We start from the raw sequence: 20,355 nt of genomic DNA on the forward strand, positions 1-20,355 counted from the left end.
GGTTCTACTAACATCTTCTGCTCCTGTATGACACGAAGTGCTCAGACATCAGGTGTGTGCACCGGGATCAGCTTGGCCTGGGACCTCTGCGAGTTTCAATTTCCAGCGTGGAAGCCTCATCTTCTCCCTAAAACGGGAAGGGAAACCACAGAATGTGAAGAGTGTGACCTAGGTCTGCCTCCCTCAGCTGTGTGATCCTGCATCACTTGCTTAAATCCCCTGAGCCTCATTTTTCTCACCTATAAAACGGGGATAGTAATATCTACTGCCTACCTCAGAAGAGCTGTTTGTAGTATATAAAAATAAGTAATTATTACCCTAAACCACAATAGCATTAAATAATCACTTGTGTAAAGCTCTAACCCCCAGCACGTAGTGGGAACTCCCACCTGTTATTTCAGATAACAGAAATGTTATTCTGTTATCATCACCATCATGATTAATGAAACAAGCGCCATTTGCTTGCTCTGACCACTGGGTGGCACCACAGATTTGGTTCTGTGACTATTTTGGTCTCAAAGGCAGCATTTGTGTTTGAACAATGTAACAGAGCTGTTTTTTGAAGGTCAAAACTAGCTGATTGTTGACAGTTTCATATGGTTCCGCCTGTGCTGCCTGACTTGGGCTGTTTCCTTTTGGCTCTGTCTCAGCAAAGCAGGAACTCTCCAGTTGAAGCCTTTAGGAAGCCTGGGCTGTATCTATGACGTGGACGGTCTAGGCTGCTTGACTCGCCGCCAGAGACTCAGGGACAAGGGCCCATCCAAGCTGGGAAGAGAGCTAGGAGGACAGCATCAGAGTTAAGGACAGAGCCAGAGATACAGAGAAGCAGTAGGCTGGTGATCACAGGGATTTGCTCTGTAGAAGTGAAGGTCTCTCATTTTCCATGAGTTCAAATTTCCTTGCTGAGCCCAGAAAGCCATTTCCTGAGAAACTCAAAGGACACACCATGCCCAGATGACGCTGACCTTTGTTCCTTGCTTCCCGTTCCCTCACTCCCTCATGAGGGGTGCTGGCCTTCGGCCCCCAGCATAGTGAAAGAAGTTGAGAAACAGATCCCAAATCATTAATAGAATTGACTGGTGACCCTAAGAGGTGGGAGTGACTCACCTGAAGGCTAGATGGGGCTCCGGGCCTCATAGCTCCCTGGGCCCAGGGATGGTCCTCAGGCAAAGAGCCCCCCTTGTCTGACCTAAAGCTAAGCAAAGCTTCATATTTGTAGTGGCGGGGAGGGTTTTACTTTGGGCCATTTTCTGTGCCTCTCTAGCCATAGGGAACCGGGTTTTTCATATATAAATCAACTTGGGTCTTTTAAAGGAACAGGAGCACTTGATGAGTAGCTTCTTTGTATTTTGCACATTTAATTTTTTTTTCAGAGACAAGGGTTCAAATAAGAAAGTTTCTTTGTGTGTGAAGAATTCAAGTAATTAAAAAAATAGCTATCTTCCAGAAATATGAGAATCATTTAATATTAGGAAATCCATCAATATAATTTACCATATTAATAGATCAAAGGAGAATCATATGATTACCTCTATAAAGGCTGAAAAATTCAACAACTGAATCTTGGTAAACACTCTTAATAAAATAGGAGTAGGTGTATACTTCCTTAACATGATAAAATATATTTATCTCAATATTAAAGGCAGCACTGTGCTTAGTAGAGAGAAGCTCTCCCAACTCAAAGTCAGGAACAAGAGAGATTTGTCCACTTTTACAGCTGTCATTTTACAGCTACATCCATTGTTCTGTATGTAGTAGCCAATGTGATTTGACAAGAGTAGAACATAGAAGTATAGAACTCAGAAAGGAAGAGGAAAAATTACTGTTTCCAGATAGCATAATTTTATACCTGGAAAACCCAAATGATTTGACTCAAAATGTATTAAACACCAAATGCTGGTGAGGATGTGGCACAACAGGAACTCTCATTCGTTGCTCATGGGAAGGCAAAAGGGTACAGCTACTCTGGAAGACAGTTTGGTGGTTCCTTACAAAACTAAACATATTATTATCATACAATCCAGCATTGTGCTCCCTGGTATTTACATAAATGAGTTGAAAACCTATGTCCACGTGAAAAACTGCACACACGTTTATAGCAGCTTGATTCGTGATTGCCAAAACTCTGTAGCAACCAAGATGTCCTTCAGTAGATGAATGGATAAATAAACTGTGGTAGAGGCAGGCAATGGAATATTATTCAGTGCTAAAAAGAAGTGAGCCATCAAACCATGAAAAGACATGGAGGAAGCTTAAGTGCAAACTGCTAAGTGAAAGAAGCCAATCTAAACAGGCTACATACTGTAGCCAACTGTATACTGATCTCAACTGCATAATATTCTGGAAAAGGCAAAACTATAGAAGTAGTATAAACATCAGTGGTTGCCAGAGGTTCACGACAGGGGAAGAATGAATAGATGGAGTACAGAATTTTTAGGCCAGAGCAACTATTCTGTATGATACTATAATGATAGATACATGTCATTATGCACTTGTTAAAACCCATAGAATGTGCAACACAGAGAGTGAACTCTAATGTAAACTATGGATTTTGGTTGGTAATATGTCAATGTTGGTTCATCATTTGTAATAAATGTACCACTCTGATGTAGGATATTGATGGTGAGGGAGCTTGTGTATGTGGCAGGGGAAGGGCAGGAGCTGGGGGTATATGGGGACTCTTTATATTTTCCATTCAATTTTGCTGTGAACATAAAACTGCTTTTTTTTAAAAAAAAATTATTAAAAAGAAAATATTACAAATAGCAAAATAATGCAGTAAGATGTCTGGTTTAAAATTAATATTCAGAAACTATAGATTTCACATTTACAAACAACAGCTAGTTAGAAAAACTAATGGAAGAAAATAATCTATTTAAGAATCTGTAATAAAAAAAAAACTCCCTACAAACAAAAGTCCAGGACCAGATGGCTTCACAGGCGAATTCTACCAAACATAAGAAGAAGAACTTAAACTGATCCTTCTCAAACTCTTCCAAAAGATTGAAGAGGAGGGAACACTCCCAAAGACATTCTATGAAGCCACCATCACCCTGATACCAAAACCAGACAAAGACACGGCAAAAAAGAAAATTACAAGTCAATATCTTTGATGAATATAAATGCAAAAATTCTCAACAAACCATTAGCAAACCATAAACCAACACTTAAAAAGATCATACACCACGACCAACTTGGACCCAGCCCAGGGTTGCAAGGATGGTTCAACATATGCAAATCAATCAATGCGATACACCACATCAACAAAAGACAAGACAAAAATCAAATGATCATCTCAATAGATGTAGAAAAAGCATTTGATAAAATTCAACATCCATTTATGATAAAAACTATTACCAAAGTGGGCATAGAAGGAACATATTTCAACATAATAAAAGCTATCTATGACAAACCCACAGCCAATATAATGCTCAATGGTGAAAAGTTGAAAGCCTTCCTACTAAAATCTGGAACAAGACAAGGACGACCATTCTCACCACTTCTATTCAACATAGTATTGGAAGTCCTAGCCACAGCAATTAGACATGAAAAAGAGATAAAATGTATCCAAATTGGAAGGGAAGAGTTAAAATTGTCATTATATGCAGATGACATGATACTATATATAGAAAACCATAAACACTCCACACAAAAACTACTAGAACTGATAAACAAATTCAGCAAAGTAGCAGGATACAAGATTAACATACAGAAGTTGGTTGCATTTCTTTACACTAACAATGAAATATCAGAAAAGAACTGAAAACAAACAATCCCTTTTAAAATTGCAGCAAACAAATAAAATACTTAGGAATAAATCTCACCAAGGATGAGAAGACTTATATACTGAGAACTATAAAACATTAATAAAGGAAAGTGAAGGTGATTCAAAGAAATAGAAAGATAACCCATACTCTTGGATTGGAGGAATCAATATTGTCAAAATGGCCATACTACACAAAGCAATCTACAGATTTAATGTGATCCCTATCAGATTACTCATGGCATTTTTCATAGAACTAAAACAAATACTCCTAAAATTTATATGGAACCAAAAAAGACCCAGAATTGCCAAAGCAATCGTAAGAAAAAAGAACAAAGCAGGAGGCATAACCCTCCCAGACTTCAGACAATACTACAAACCTACAGTAATCAAAACAGCATGGTATTGGCACAAAACCAGAAATATGGATCAATGGAACAGAATAGAGAGCCCAGAAATAAACCCACACACCTATGAATAATTACTCTTCAACAAAGGAGACAAGAACATACACTGGGGAAAAGACAGTCTCTTCAGTGAGCGGTGTTGGCAAAGTTGGACAGCCACATGTAAATCAATGAAGTTAGAACACCAGACACAAAAATAAACTCAAAATGGCTTAAAGACTTAAATATAAGACCTGACACCATAAAACTCCTAGAAGGGAATATAGGTGAAACATTCTCTGCATAAATCATACCAATGTTTTCTTAGGTCAGTCTCCCAAGGCAATAGAAATAAAACAAAGATAAACAAATGGGACCTAATCAAACCTACAAGCTTCCATACAGCAAAGGAAACCATAAACAAAATGAAAAGACAACCCTCAGAATGGGAGAAAATATTTGCAAATGATGTGACTGACAAGGGCTTAATTTCCAAAATATACAAACAGCTCATACAACTCAACAACAACAACAAAAAAACTCAATCGAAAAATGGGCAGAAGACCTAAATAGACATTTCTCCAAAGAAGACATACGGATGGCCAACAGGTATGTGAAAAGATGTTCAACATTGCTAATTATTAGGGAAATGCGAATCAAAACTACAATAAGGTACCACCTCACACCGGTCAGAATGGCCATCATTAAAAGGTCTACACATAATAAATGCTGGAGAGGTTGTGGAGAAAAGGGAACCCTCCTACACTGTTGGTGGGAATGTAAATTGATACAGCCACTATGGAGAACAGTAAGGAGGTTCCTCAAAACACTAAAAATAGAATTGCCATATGATCAAGCAATCCCACTCCTGGAAAAATATTTGAACAAGTCTATAATTTGAAAAGACACATGCACCCCTCTGTTCACAGCAGCACTATTCACAATAGCCAGGACATGGAGGCAACCTGAATGTCCATCGACAGAAGAATGGATAAAGAAGATGTGGTACATATATACAATGGAATAATACTCAGCCATAAAAAGAATGAAGTAATGCCATTTGCAGCAACATGGATGAACCTAGAAATTGTACTAAGTAGAGTAAGTCAGAAAGAGAAAAACAAATACAATGTGCTATTACTTATATGTAGAATCTAAAACATGACACAAATGAACATATCTAGACTTACAGACATAAAGAAGAGACTTGTGGGGCTTCCTCGTGGCACAGTGGTTAAGAATCTGCCTGCCAATGCAGGGGACATGGGTTCGATCCTTGGTCCGGGAAGATCCCACATGCCACAGAGCAACTAAGCCCATGCACCACAGCTACTGAGCCTGTGCTCTAGAGCCCGTTAGCCACAACTACTAAAGCCTGCGCACCTAGAACCCATGCTCTGCAAAAAGAGAAGCCACTGCAATGAGAGGCCTGCACACTGCAACGAAGAGTAGCCCCGCTTGCTGCAACTAGAGAAAGCCTGCATGCAGCAACGAAGACCCAGTGCAGCCAAAATAAATAAAATAAATACATTAAAAAAAAAAAAAAAAGACTTGTGGTTGCCAAGGGTGAGGGGTTGGGGGGGGAATGGGTTGGGAGTTTGGGGTTAGCAAATGCAAACTATTGTATATAGAATGGATAAACAGCAAGGTCCTACTGTATAGCACAGGGAACTATATTCAATATCCTGTGATAAACCGCAATGGAAAAGAATATAAAAAAGAATATATATATGTGTGTGTATGTATGTATAACTGAATCACTTTGCTGTACAGCAGAAATTAACACATTGTAAATCAACTATACTTCAATAAAAAAATTTAATAAAAGAAAATCTATTTACAATTACAAAACAACACAAAATGAAAAAATTAGGAATAAACTTAATGAGATTTATGGAATATATTTATTAATAAAACTTAAAAATTCTACTAAGGGATACTAAAAATGATTTGAACAAACAGAAAAAAATTCCACATTTTTAGAAAGTCCATTACTCTAGGTTGTATAAATTTAACAAGAGTCCAGTAAAAATACCAACAGGTTAAATATTATAAATCAATGTTACCTCAATTAAAAAAAATACCAGCAGGATATATTTTTTTAAGGAAACAAGTAGAAATATCCAGGACAAATGAGAGGGAACCAGACTTATCAGCAATTAAAATGTCTTATCTTATCATGCCTATTATAATTAAACTAGTGTAGTACAGGCACAGGGCGAGATGGATCAATGGAACAGAATAGAAAGTACAGGAAAAGACTGAAATACAAGGGAATTTAGGGTATGATAAAGTCACAATTCCAAATCAGCAGAGGAAAACTATTCAATATAAAACTGCTAGGCAAACAGGGTAGTCATCTGAAAAAAAAATAAGTGTTTTATCAATACCATATACTTCACAGCAAGATAATTCTGAGATGGACCAAATATGTAAACATTAAAAAACTGAAACCACAAAATGAAGAAGCAATGGAAGAGTTAAAAAATAATTTTGCAGATGAGAAAGCACTTCGAAGTATGGCACAATACCCAGGAGACTTAAAAGAAAAGGAGAGGGCTTCTCTGGTGGTACAGTGGATAAGAATCCACCTGCCAATGCAGGGGACACGGGTTTGAGCCCTGGTCCAGGAAGATCCCACATGCTGCGGAGCAACTAAGCCCGTGTGCCACAACTACTGAGATCACGTACCAAACTATTGAAGCCCACACGCCTAGAGCCCGTGCTTCGCAACAACCCCGTGCTTCGCAACAAGCCACCGCAATGAGAAGCCTCTGCACCGCGAAGAACTGTAGCCCCCGCTCGCCGCAATTAGAGAAAGCCTGCACACAGTGACGAAGACCCAATGCAGCCAAAAAAAAAACCCCCCCAAAACAGTAATTCTTTTAAAAAAAAGAGAGAGAAAATGGTACTACATAAATTAAACAAATTCTCTGTGGCAAAAGACACTATAATCACAGGCAAAGGCAAAAAATTAGGAAAGAATAACTATACCATGTCAACAGATTCATGGTAAAAGAAATGTAAATTAAAACTCACTGAGATAACATTTTTACCTATTTGTTTAGTAAAAATCATAAAGTCTGGTAATAGGTTATCAGAGAGTTGGAGAAATGGGTATTTTCTTATGTTGCTGGTGGCTATGTAAACTGGCACAACCTCTGAGGTTGATAAAATCTATAAAAATTACCATTATTATTTTTAAAGACAATGGTTGTTTGGTTTATATAATATTATTTCCATTTACTTACTCAGCACACCCTCTTTCATCTTAAATCTTAGACTGCTCTTGTGAAGTCATTTTTTCCCCTATAGTGCAGGTTTCTTGATGGTAAACTCTCAATTTTTATCACCCTCAATCTTGGAAGATAGTTTTATGGGTTCATAACTCTAGGTTGATAGTTATTTTCTATCAACATTTGCAAGATTATATTCACTATCTTCTGACTTCTGTGTTGCTGCTGAGGAGTCCACTGTCTTTCTAATTGTGGGTTCTTCGTGGGCCACCTCTCCTTTCTCTCTAGCTGTCTTTAAGATCTTACCTTTGTCTTTTGTGTCTTCAGTTTTACTGAGCTGTGTCTAGGTATGGATTTATTTTTATTTATCCTGCTAAGTATGCATTTTTGTTCCTAAACCTCTAATATGTTTTTCACTAGTTCTAAAAATTTCACAGCCATTATCCCTTTAAATATTTTCTTTCCTTCATTCTCTCTATTCTCCATTTTTGAGGATCTGATTATATTCATTTGCTTATAATAGAGCTTTTTAGTCTAACCTTCCTATCTCTTAATTAGTGCTTCCTTTATGTTTTCTCTCTACTTATCTCTCAGTGTTGCACCTTTGGAGTTTATTAACTCCCACTTCTCTTTATCTGTGCCTAACATATTTTAAGAATTGTATTTTTCCTTTCAAAAATATTAATCTGTTCATTCCTGGTATTCTCTTGTTGCTTTATTATTTCTCATCTCTGTGATTGCTTTATTATTTCTTTAAGCTTTTCATATATAGCTGTATTTTTTAAACTTCTATTTAAGAATAATTTTAGATTGCAGAAGAATTGTAAAGATCATGTAGCATGGCTTCCCTTCATGTTAACATTTTATATAACCATGGCATATCACCAAAACTAAGAAATTAACATTCCACTAATGCCTTTTCTGTTCCAGGATCCATTAGGTTACTGTGATGCACTTCCGTCATCATTACTCCCTAGATAAGGGATAAGCTACAATTGTATCTGTCTTTCCTTGTTTTTCATGACCTTAACTTTTGAAGAATGCTGGTCAGTAATTTCATAGAATATCTCTCAATTTGGGTTTGTCTGATATCGTCTCATGATTAGTCTGGGGTTATGGATCTTGGGGGGAGAATCCCAGAGAGATGAAGTGCTCTCCTCATCAAATCATACAGGATTGATAACAACGTGATTTATTATTGGTAACATTAGTCTTGTTCATGTGGTCAAGGTGGTGTCTGTCAGACTTCTCCACTGTAAAGTTACTATTTTTCCCTTTCCAGATTCTATTCATGAGAAGCCAGTCACTAAGTCCAGCCCATCTCAAGGGGAGAGGAGTTAAACTCCTTTTCCCTGAGGGAAGAGTATCAAAGAAAACTGTTAAAACTAGTGTAGCAATTAACAATATTTTGGAGGAAATACTTTGAGTCTATGCAAATATCCTGCTTCCTCTGAGGGTTTTGCTCCCTGATTTTTGCATTTACTTGCGGGTCTTACCTGCAGGAATCACTGTGCAGTATTCTAATGTTGATTTTCTATTTCACTCATTCCTTCTCCATTTATCATTTGAAATTCTTCTGTAAGGGAGATTTGTCCCTCTCCTCCAATTTGTTTATTCAATCATTCACAGGTGTGTATTTTACATGGTTATAAAAAAAACACTTTCAAGCCAGAAGAAAATTGGACTATTTAATTGAAGGCAGGAAAGTAAAAAGTAACAATAAGATGTATAGTAAATAGAATATATAAAATAAGGTAGAAATAAGTCCTAATATAATAGTATTAATAATAATTATAAATAAAGTATCACTAATTATAATTATATAAAGGCTGTATATATCTAGACAGAGCTCTTAGTGTTGATACCTTGACTGTAAGGAATACACTTAAAACAAAATGATAGAGAAAGATTGAAAAGAAACAGAGAAAAAGGTGTATCAGGTGAATATGCACCAAAGAATGCCAGAGGAGCAACATTAATAACTAACAAAATATAATTCAAGACTAAAAAGCATCATATCGTCAAAGAGTGATATAACATATGGTAAAGTGGCCACAAACATGTGCGTCAAACAATAGTCTTAAAATACATAAAGCAGCCACTGACAGAACTGCAGGAAAAAACAGCTCACCAATTGTGGTTGAAGATTTTAATGAAGCCATTTCCTCAGGAAGAGATAGTTTAGGGAAAAAAACAAAAAAAAAAAAAACAAAAAAAGCAAAGATACAGATGATTTGTTTGACTCAGTTAAAAATCTTAAGAGTGAAGGTGTATCAGGAGATGGCGGCACCTGGTTGACCATCTCCCAAAGGTGACAGCCAGGATGAAATCCTCTGTGAATTAGAAATACATCATGGGATCTGGACTGGTTTGTAAAACATCACATTAAGTGAAAGATAAAGTGAGAAGGAGAATGAGATTTATTAGCACAGGACCACGTATATTAGTTCAAGACACATACCCATGAAAACACACATGCTTTACACAAATGCAAGGAAGCACATCAAACACAGTGGAATGGATGCCCCTGGTAGCGTCAAGGAGGAATGGGGGCAAGAACTGGGCCCAGGGATAAAAGGGGATAATAAATAAATACAACAGGAGATGGGCCTTGTGGGTTGGTAATAATGATAAACTCTGAACTGAGGCAGATGATAAACTCACCACCTTCTGGATACAAACCTGATTGTAATCTTTCCTATCAGCAGAAAGGTCTCAGCATGTGCTAAGTGACCCTAGTGGTCATGGGGCCTGTGGATAGCAAATTTTCCCCAGAAAATCTCAAGGAGCCCAAAGGCAGCTTTGGAGGTGGGCACTGCCCATTCCCAGCACCAGGCACTGGGTCAGCTGCCCTCCCAGCCCAGGTAAAACCCCCTCAAAACTGGCATCTCTTGGGGGAGGCATGCATTCTGAGCTGAGCCATCCGGAAACTGACTCCAGCTCAACTCAAGCTTCTGGATTTCTCAAGGTCTGAACTCCTGAGAGCAAAGTCCTCCAGGCCAGGTTCCAAGCTGGCCGAGACTTCTCTTCATGGCTCCCTCACCTCCTGTTCCCACAGGAATGTCTGGGTGGCAGCAGATCTAGCCCCAGGATGGGCTGCAAGAAATCTCAGATAGAAATGGTCCCAATAACAACCTTCAGAGCATTAAGAATAGGAGTTTTAAAAAAATCTTACGTTGTCTAAGGACTTGAATAGACATTTCTCCAAAGAAGGTATACTAATGGCCAATAAGCACAGAAAAGATGCTCGACATCACTAATCATTAGGGAAATGCAAACCAAAACCACAATGGGAAACCTCTGCACACCCAGTTAGGATGGATAGTACAAAAAAGAAAAATAAAATAACAAGTGCTGAAGAGGATATGGAGAAATTGGAACCTTTGTTCATTGTTGGTGGGAATGTAAAATGGTGCAGCCTCTGTGGAAAACAGCATGGCAGTTCCTTAAAAAATTAAAGACCAAGTTACCATATGATCCAGCAATTCCATTTCTGGGTATATACACAAAACAGTCGAAAGCAGGAACTTGAAAAGTTACTTGTACACTCATGTACATAGCAGCATTAAAAAGGAGGAAGCAACAGTGTCCATCGACAGATGAATATATAAACAAAATGTGATAGAGACATACAATGGAATATTATTTAGCCTTAAGAAGGAATGAAATTCTGACACACATGACATGGTTGAAGATATCATGCTATGGGAAATATGAAATAAGCCAGGCACAAAAGGATAAATGATTCCTCTTGTATGAGGTCCCTAGAGTAGTCAAACTCATAGGGACAGAAAGTAGGATGGCTGTTGCCAGGGGCTGGGGAGGAATGGGAGGTTAGCATTTAATGTATACAGAGTTTCAGCTGGGGAAGAGGAAAAAGTTCTGGAGATGCATGGTGGTGATGGTTACAGAGCAGTGTACATGTACTTATTGCCACAGAACTGTACACTTAAAAATTATTAAGGGGCTTCCCTGGTGGCGCAGTGGTTGAGAGTCCGCCTACCGATGCAGGGGACATGGGTTCGTGCCCCGGTCCGGGAAGATCACACATGCCGCGGAGCGGCTGGGCCCGTGAGCCATGGCCGCTGAGCCTGCGCATCCGGAGCCTGTGCTCCGCAACGGGAGAGGCCACAACAGTGAGAGGCCTGCGTACCGCAAAAAAAAAAAAAAAAAAAAAAAAAAAATATATATATATATATATATATATATATAAATGCTAAGTTTTTTTGTCACGTATATTTTACCACAATAAAAAAAATATAAAGCTGCCTAAGATGAGATTCTGCAAAGCAGATGCATTTCTATTAAAGCAACCTCCACCTCACCACTTGTAGGTCTCAGAGGAAACCTAAGGTTGGGAGAGGAAGGAAGCCTGACTTTTAAAAAGTTCTTTAGCCTCTGATGGAAATGGAAATGGGAAGAAGAGTAAGGGCTTTAAAAACTTGGAGTCCTAAGACACCTCTGGGGGAGGGCATTTCCTGTCATCCTCTCTTGAGCAGGAGCCAGCAACCCTGTCCTTTTTGCAGGAGGAAAGGTCTAGAAATGGGTGTACATGCTTACGCGTGTGTACACACATCCATCATGTACATGTGGGTACATGCACATACACTGACACAGGCTGGTGTCTCTTACTGAAAGAAATAAGTTAATCAAACCACCCTCGAGCTTAGTAGCTGGGGCAGGTGGCCCTTGTCAGCCTGCATGTCCCTCCTCCCTAGTCATACCCATTCTTTGCTGTAGGTCTCTGGTCCAGGAGGGCTGATGGCACAGACCTGCAGGCAGAAACTGCTCTCAGCTCTTGGTAGCCCCTCAAAAGGAGGGACTTCATGCCCTGACGCTCAGCTGAGCAGCCAATGGCTAACAAACTTTGATGCAAAATTCTGTCCTTTCAGAGATAAACTTAGTCCCCAACCCATCTCTAACCTGGGCGGGGCCTGCACTTCTGTTATCAGTGAGGAGCCCACACTCCCACAAACGCTTACCCAGGCTTCCTGGCTTGGGTCAGGGGCCCCCCTGACCAGGGCCCTGAGATGATTGGGTAGATCTGAGCACAGGAGATAAGGGCAATTGCACCTGGACTTTGGCTGGGGTGTCCTGGAGGCTGCAGGCAGGCAGTCCTGCCCTCGCTGTGGCAGGTGTGCCGACGCTGACTTGCCACCACTGTGCTCTGCTGGCTGTGCCTGGGTTCAAATCCCAGGAAGTCCCATGATTCTCATAGCCTCACTTGCCTGTCCTGTAAAATGGCAGTGGCAGGAGGGAGAGATGAGGTAACGATGAACGTTGGTAATTGATGGTACAAAATGCAACATCCTTGGAAAATGCCACACTGCCCATTTGCTTCCTTTCCAGCCCATGATGGGTGAAGCCAGTTTTGATACCCTAGGGCAGCTGGAGCTGAGAGGGAAAAAAGAAAGTGGAGGAGAGAAAGGAAGGAGGGTGGGGGAACTGGGGCTGGGGCATGAGCACACTCCAGAGCAACTGGCACTGGGAGAGCCAGCTGCTTCTCTCTCCCAGATGTGTCAAAGCTGTGGAGAGAACTCTGAGCCAGGCTCTGTCTATCTGCACGTCAGACCTGTCTGAACCTGCTCCTTTGCCTCTTTGCTGAGGGAAGGTAAGTGGAGGGTCAGAGCACATCTTGGGGCTGGGGGATCCCACCCAGACATCATTCATCTCGATAGCTCAGCATTGGTAGGGGTAGGACAGAGACACTGTGAGGCATTCTCTGCCCGACCCTGACCAACAGAATATGAGCAAACTGTCATGGGTTGAACAGTGTCCTCCCAAATTCCCATGTTGAAGTCCTAACCCCCAGTACCTCAGAATGTGACCTTATTTGAACATAGGGTTGCTGTAGATGGAATTAGTTAAGATGAGGTCATTAAGATGGGCCTGAATCCATTATGACTGATATCCTTATGAAAAGGGGAGATTTGGATATAGAGACACAGGCACACAGGGAGAATGGCATGTGAAGATACAGGCAGAGATTGGGGTGATCTACAAGCCAAGGAACCAACCTACTGACATCTTGATCTTGGACTTCTAGCCTCCAAAACTGAGACAATACATTTCTGTTGTTTAAGCCACCCAGCAAACTATATACACATCCTGGGAAAGAGGTCAGCCTCAGGACCAGGAAGAGACACTGGCCAGCCCTGATGTAAACAGTAACCCTTTCTTTAGCAGCTCCATAGTCCGGGAGTTGCCGGGGAGAACGAGGTCGCTAAGTGCTCTGGGAACTCCCACTGGAGCAGTCCACTTCCAGAATGCGAAACTACCATCTTCTCTCTCTCTCCCATTCTTTCTTTCTCTCTCCCATTCTCTCTCTTCCTTCCTTTCTTTCTCTCTCTCTCCCTTTCTTTCTCCCTTTCTCTCTCTCTCCCTTTCATTCCTTCCCCTCTTCCTTCTTTCCTTCCTTCCCCTCTTCCTTCTTTCCTTCCTTCCTCTTCCTTTCTTTCTTTCCTTCCTTCTCTCTTTCTCTCTCCCTTTCTCTCTTCCTTTTTCTCTCTTTCTCTCTCTCCCTTTCTCTTCCTTCCTCCCTCCTTTCTTTCTCTTTCTCTCTCTCTTTCTTTCTCTTTCCTTCCTTCCTTCCTTCCTTTCCTTCCTTCCTTCCTTCTTTCCTTTAATCTCTCTCTCTCTCTCTTTCAGCAAACACCTTATTAGGTCCTAGCTATGTTCCATATGGAGCTTGGCCCTGGGAATGCAGTGGACAGAGGGCGGGATCAGTCTCTGCCCTTGAAGAACTGGGGCGGGGGGAGGAGGACCTTTCCCAAACACAAATTGTTAATTGAGGAGGGGAGAGAAGAGCCTGGGGAGAGCACGGCAAGAGGACCTCTGGTCTGTTCCTCCCTGTCAGCCTTCCCTGTATAGCTGCCAGGCTTCGGGGCACACGGATCTGGGTTCCCAGGACAGCCCGTCAGCTCCACCCCACCCCCAAGGAGGCTCCACCCCACCCCCAAGGAGGAAACACACTATTTCCAAGGAATGTGGGGTTGCTGGCTGTCAAAGATCAACTTCTATTGGGGCTGATGATGCTGCAGAACACAACTAGCACTCGTGGTCTGCAACGTGGTTTGTATTATAATTGTTTCTCGCCAGCAGCCCTCTCAAAGGGACCTCTGGAGCAAGGCAAGGATGATAATGGGGATGACCCCCATTTACAGCTCTGTAAATTGAGCTTCCTGGAGTCCGAGGACCAGGGCTCTGCAGCAATTGTGGGGCCAAACCTTGCGTCACCTGGTTGGCACCGGTACCAGCGGCCCTGCGCAGACTTGAGCTGTGAGCAGGAGGGAGGTGTGGACTCCTCCAGCCAGACTTAGAGCAGGGAGCCTGCAGGTCAACGCAGACCCTGGGTGGGCTCAGCCTCCTCAGCCACCTGTCAGTCTGCAGACCAGTGGGCAACTCACAGAGGTCAAGTTCACCATGCTCTCCTCTTACTCCAAAAAACATTCAAAAAATGCACGTAATCCACAAGCTACTGAACAAGGGTCCAATTTGTCAGTAAAGTATGGCCTTATTATGTAGTGGCTCTGGGCTCAAATCCTAGCTAATAATTGAGTGACCTTGGGGAAGTTACTTATTATCACCAAGCCTCAGGCTCTTCAACTGTAAAATGTGGCTGTAATACTATATACCTGCTTTTGAGGGTTGCTTTGAGAGGTAAGCCATATAATTTACAGATAGTGTCTGGTACAATGCCCAGCACAGTAAGCACACCCTTTAAGGATTAGACATTCATGTGAGTATTGAGATTAAGATGTGGGCTTTGCGTGCTCTTGGGTTGGAAGAATTAATATTGTAAAAATGGCCATACTACCCAAAGCAATCTACAGATTTAATGCGATCCCTATCAAATTACACATGACAATTTTCACAGAACTAGAACAAATAATCCTAAAATTTATAAGGAATCATAAAAGACCCAGAACTGCCAAAGCAACCCTGAGGAAAAAGAACAAAGCAGGAGGCACAACCCTCCCAGACTTCAGATTATACTAAAAAGCTACACTAATCAAAACAGCTTGGTACTGGTACAAAAGCAGACATATGGATCAATGGAACACAATAGAGAGCCCAGAAATAAACCCACACACCTATGGATAATTACTCTTCAACAAAGGAGGCAAGAATATACAATGGGGAAAAGACAGTCTCTTCAGCAAGTAGTGTTGGGAAAGTTGGACAGCCACATGTAAATCAGTGAAGTTAGAACACACAAAAATAAGCTCAAAGTGGTTTAAAGACTTAAATTTAAACTTAAGTTTAAAGACACGACACCATAAAACTTTTAGAAGAGAACGTAGGCAAAACATTCTCTGACATAAGTCATACCAATGTTTTTCTTAGGTCAGTCTTCCAAGGCAATAGAAATAAAAGCAAAAATAAACAAATGGCACCTAATCAAACTTATAAGCTTCTGTACAGCAAAGGAAACCATAAACTAAATGAAAAGAGAACCTATGGACTGGGAGAAAATATTTGCAAATGATGCAGCCAACAAGGATTAATCTCTAAAATATACAAACAGCTCATACAACTCAGCAAGAAAAAAACAAACAACCCAATAGAAAAATGGGCAGACATTTCTCCAAAGACGACATACAGATGGTCAATAGGCATATGAAAAGATGCTCATAATCACTGATTATCAGAGAAATGCAAATCAAGACTACAGTGTGGTACCACCTCACACCAATCAGAATGGCCATCATTAAAAAGTCTACAAACAATAAATGCTGGAGAGAATGTGGAGAAAAGGGAACACTCCTACACTGTTGGTGGGAATGTAAATTGGTGCAGCCATTATGGAGAACAGTATGGAGGATATTTAAAAAACTAAAAGTAGAGTTTCCATATGATCCAGCAATCCTACTCCTGGGCATATACCCAGACAAAACTATAATTTGAAAGGATACATGCACCCCTATGTTCATAGCAGCACTATTCACAATAGCCAAGACATGGAAACAACCTAAATATCCACCAACAGATGAATGGATAAAGAAGATGTGGTGTATAAATACAATGGAATATTACTCAGCCATCAAAAAGACTGAAATAATGCCATTTGCAGCAACATGGTTGGACCTAGAGATTATCATACTAAGTGAAGTAAGTCAGAAAGAGAAAGACAAATACCATATGCTATCACTTATATGTGGAATCTAAAATACAACACAAATCAGCATATCTACAAAACAGAAACAGACTCACAGACATAGAGAACAGACTTGTGGTTGCCAAGGGGGAGAGGAGGATTGGGAGCTTCGGATTAGCAGATAAAAACTAGTATGTATAGGATGGATAAACAACAAGGTCCTACTGTATAGCACAGGGAACTATATCCAATATCCTGTGATAAACCATAATGGAAAAGAATATATATATATATATAAAACTAAGTCACTTTGCTGTACAGCAGAAATTAATGCAACATTGTAAATCAACTACACTTCAATAAAATAAAATAAAAAAAGATGTGGCTTTCGCCATCTGGATTTGAATTCAACTGCATCATTTACTGGCTGTGTGATCTCAGGCAAGTTTCTTCCCCCCCGCTGTAGTGGAGGCTGTGGTCTGCTGCCCAGAGCCCCTTCAGGACTGAGGCTCTCATTCCCCTGCTGCTGGGTTTCCCTCTGGGACTTGCCCTCAGCTGAAGAGAGCCACACTGCTTAAGGTCATGTGTACCTTCCCGCTCAAACCTGCATCGCTGGAGGGTTGAGTTAGGAGTATGAAGGCCAGACCCTCCTGCTGTAAGGTGGGATAACCTGAAGGACATCAGAGCTCCTTGTAGGATCAACCAGGTTCTGCCTTACTACAGCACTGCATTTCAACTACTCTCTGCCCATTTCATGAATCCTGACTCCCTCGTAGGTATTGTTCCTGAATGCTCTCCTCAGTAAACCTGCACACATCTGTCTCAGAGCACGTTTTCTGGGGAACCAACCTACGACAGTGAATAGTGGTGCCAGGACCGCTGCTAGGAATAGACATCAAAATGGGATTTTGTTGCTGGATCTCCTATGTTCCACTGGCCAATGAGGACCTCCGGAACATAGTTGTGGCATGATTGTTAAAGCTTTCCCAGGTGGTGAACTGGGTTGGGATACTAGTGGAAGGGAATGCACTGGTGTGTGCTGGTCACTGTGCATTGTGTTCTGTTACCCCAGACCTGGGGACTAGACTCTGAGTTTCAACCAGAAGCTATGTTCCCATCGGTAGAAAGTCCTGCCCTTGTTTTCCTGAAAGATGAGGGCTTGGGTCGCACTGATTGGACAAGCTGATTTACTGAGGGCCCTTCCAGCTCTAGCATCCTCCATAAGCTGTGAACTAGTAAAGGAAGAGGGTGGGGGGCTGGGGGCTGGGATTGGAGTGCCCTGGAGCCAAGAGTGTGAATGAGCGAGGGGGTGGAGGGGACTGGAGGTGATTTTCTGTCCCCACCTTGCCTGAAGCAGCCTGTCTGATCCTGGGCTCAGGCCCCCAGACCTCCCCAAGGCTGGTGGGTTCTAATTCTGAGGCACTTGTAGCTGACCCCACTGAGCTTGGATTTTTGTCTGCTTCCCTCAGGATGATTCTGGCCTCATAGATTTCTCTTTCTTCCTCCCATGTCTGCCCACAGTCTGGCAGGATGGTGTGGGCTCAGGATCACACAGTTGCAGAAGCGGGAGAGGTCAGACTTGCAGGCATGGGCGTCTGGTCCATGAGGCCTTGAGTTTGAGCTCCTGGACTGGCCTGGGCAGGCAGGACCTCACTCCATCCCCTCCAGAAGACCATATGGGCACTTGACCCACTCTTATCGCCTTCCACTATCCCATAAGGCAGACACTCAGGGAAGAAATGGAGGCTCTGAAGGGTTCACTGGCTTCTTGAAGGTCCCACAGCTCGTGGTAGAGCCACATCCACATCTAGCATGGAGTAGCTCCAAGCCTGGTCCTCCAGCAGCTCTGCTCCTCGTTGGGGCCGATTCAGAAGTGCTTGGCAAGAGATGAGAGGACGTGAGACATTAGGACTGTGATTGGGACAGCGGAAGGTGTTATTTTTTGTTTGCTTGTTTATTTATTCATTCCCAAGTGAAAATGATTAGTTATTTAGAATGCTTTAACATTCAAAATCTAGAATTTAAAGAACAAAGTAAAAATTGCCCTTAAATTCCACCAACTGGAGATACTTACTGTTAACAGTTTGGTGAACAGATTTCCAGACAGCTCCGTGTGTGTGTGTGATATTTTATGATAATGGGATCATATACGGTTTCATAACCGACTCTTTTTACTCAACAATATGTCATGGAAATCTTTCCACATGGGTAAATATAGCTCTGTCCTTCATTTGTTGGCTGCAGACCATCCATTGTATTCCACTGCAAGTGAAAATATGCAGCATCTTTCATTTATCCAACTTAAAATGCTGGGCATTTAGGTAGTTTCCAGGATTTTGCTGTCACAGAGACTCTTGGATGAACATTATCACACCTCTACCTTGGCCATTTGTCCACCTGCTGTGTCCAGGCACATTCTGATCTTAGAGAAAAATTCCCACAGCAACGGCGGTTACTCGGCTGCCTCATTCCAGTCACAGATTCTTGTTTTCCAGGGGCTCCTCCCTGAGGGGAGAGTGGCCTCCATTCCAGGTTCTCTCCCAGCAGCTCAGCAGAGGCACAGTTAGGAATATAGCTTTTTCCTTGGGCAGCTGTGAGTGAAGGGCAGGGATGAGCCCTTGCCCCCGACCTGTGAAATTTCCAAGTCCAAATCCAAAGACACAACCAGTCCACATGAATCAGTCCTGTCGAGTTTGCTGGGGCTTGAGGGTGGCCTGCAACTCAGCAAGGTGCTTGGCTTTGCCCTCTAAGAGGCCAATGGGCCAGGTGGGACCTAAAGAAACTTGGGCCAAAGGCTGCCAGTGGGCCAAGATGGGAGCCTGGGCTTGGTGACCCACTGATTCATTTATCGATCTGTGCTTTTATCCAGCAAGGCAGGTCTGTGGTAGGGCTGGTTACGCAGAACTGAGGAAAGGAAGGCTCACAGCTGGTAGGGGAGAGCCCACAGACAGGTAGGGTGACTGACAATCCTCATGCATTTGAGGGGAGAAAGGTGGGGGATTGGAGGGTTTTGGGGGTGGTCACTTCATTACCAGCCTGTAGGCTATACCTCAGCCAGGCAAGGCCTATTTTAAAAAGAAACAAAGTGAGAGTAACTTTGATCATTATGATTTCACTCCCCCAACACTCACACATCGCTTTTTGCCCAGGGGGTGAACCTCTTTTACCATTTTCAAAGGCAAGGTTTCCTCTGCAGCCTGCAGTGTGTCCCAAAGTCACAGGTTGGTTTACTGGGGTACAATGATTCCATCAAGGGCTAGGCTTGGGGTCTGGAGGGGGCCTTCTAAAGGGGGTGAGAAGGGAGTGGGGGAGAGGACAGGAGAGTCCCAGAGTCTTGGCGTTGGGATCCTATTTATGAGGCCCTCAGGTTGTTGCCATGGAGGTGAGCATACGTGAGCTGACTCCCACCAGCCTGATCATGAACTTGGCTGTCATGGTTGCCAGTTAGTGCCTCCACCCAGGAGACGGCCTTTAAAAGTGCTTTTGGGAAAATACTCTACCCAGCAAGGCTCTTGTTCAGATTCAATGGAGAAATCAAAAGCTTTACAGGCAAGCAAAAGCTAAGAGAATTCAGCACCACCAGACCAGCTTTGCAACAAATGCTAAAGGAATTTCCCTAGATGGAAAAGCCCACAACTAGAAACAAGAAAATTACAAATGGGAAAGCTCACTGGTAAAGGCAAAATACAGGAAAGATAGGCAATCATCCACAGAAAATTATGACATCAAAGCCAGCAATTGTGAGGAGAGTACAAATGCAGGATATTGGAAATGCATTTGAAATTAAGAGACCAGCAACTTAAAACAACCTTGTACATATATAGACTGCTATATCAAAACCTCATGGTAACCGCAAACCAAAAATCTACAATA

The 20,355-nt window shown here is 41.9% G+C and overlaps 1 long non-coding RNA gene across 1 annotated transcript in view; it reads right to left on the minus strand.

The window, feature by feature from the left end:
- Positions 1-20,355, minus strand: part of LOC113621279 (uncharacterized) — a 27,573-nt gene continuing 7,218 nt past the window's right edge. Inside the window, exon 3 of the long non-coding RNA XR_003433116.1 lies at positions 1-127. This is a non-coding gene — a long non-coding RNA (uncharacterized LOC113621279). The remainder of the gene's footprint in view (positions 128-20,355) is intronic.

The sequence above is a fragment of the Aethalodelphis obliquidens genome, unplaced genomic scaffold (assembly GCF_003676395.1).
Source record: "Aethalodelphis obliquidens isolate GAN/ISIS:26980383/991018 unplaced genomic scaffold, ASM367639v1 scaffold1, whole genome shotgun sequence".
Classification (NCBI taxonomy): Eukaryota; Metazoa; Chordata; class Mammalia; order Artiodactyla; family Delphinidae; genus Aethalodelphis; species Aethalodelphis obliquidens.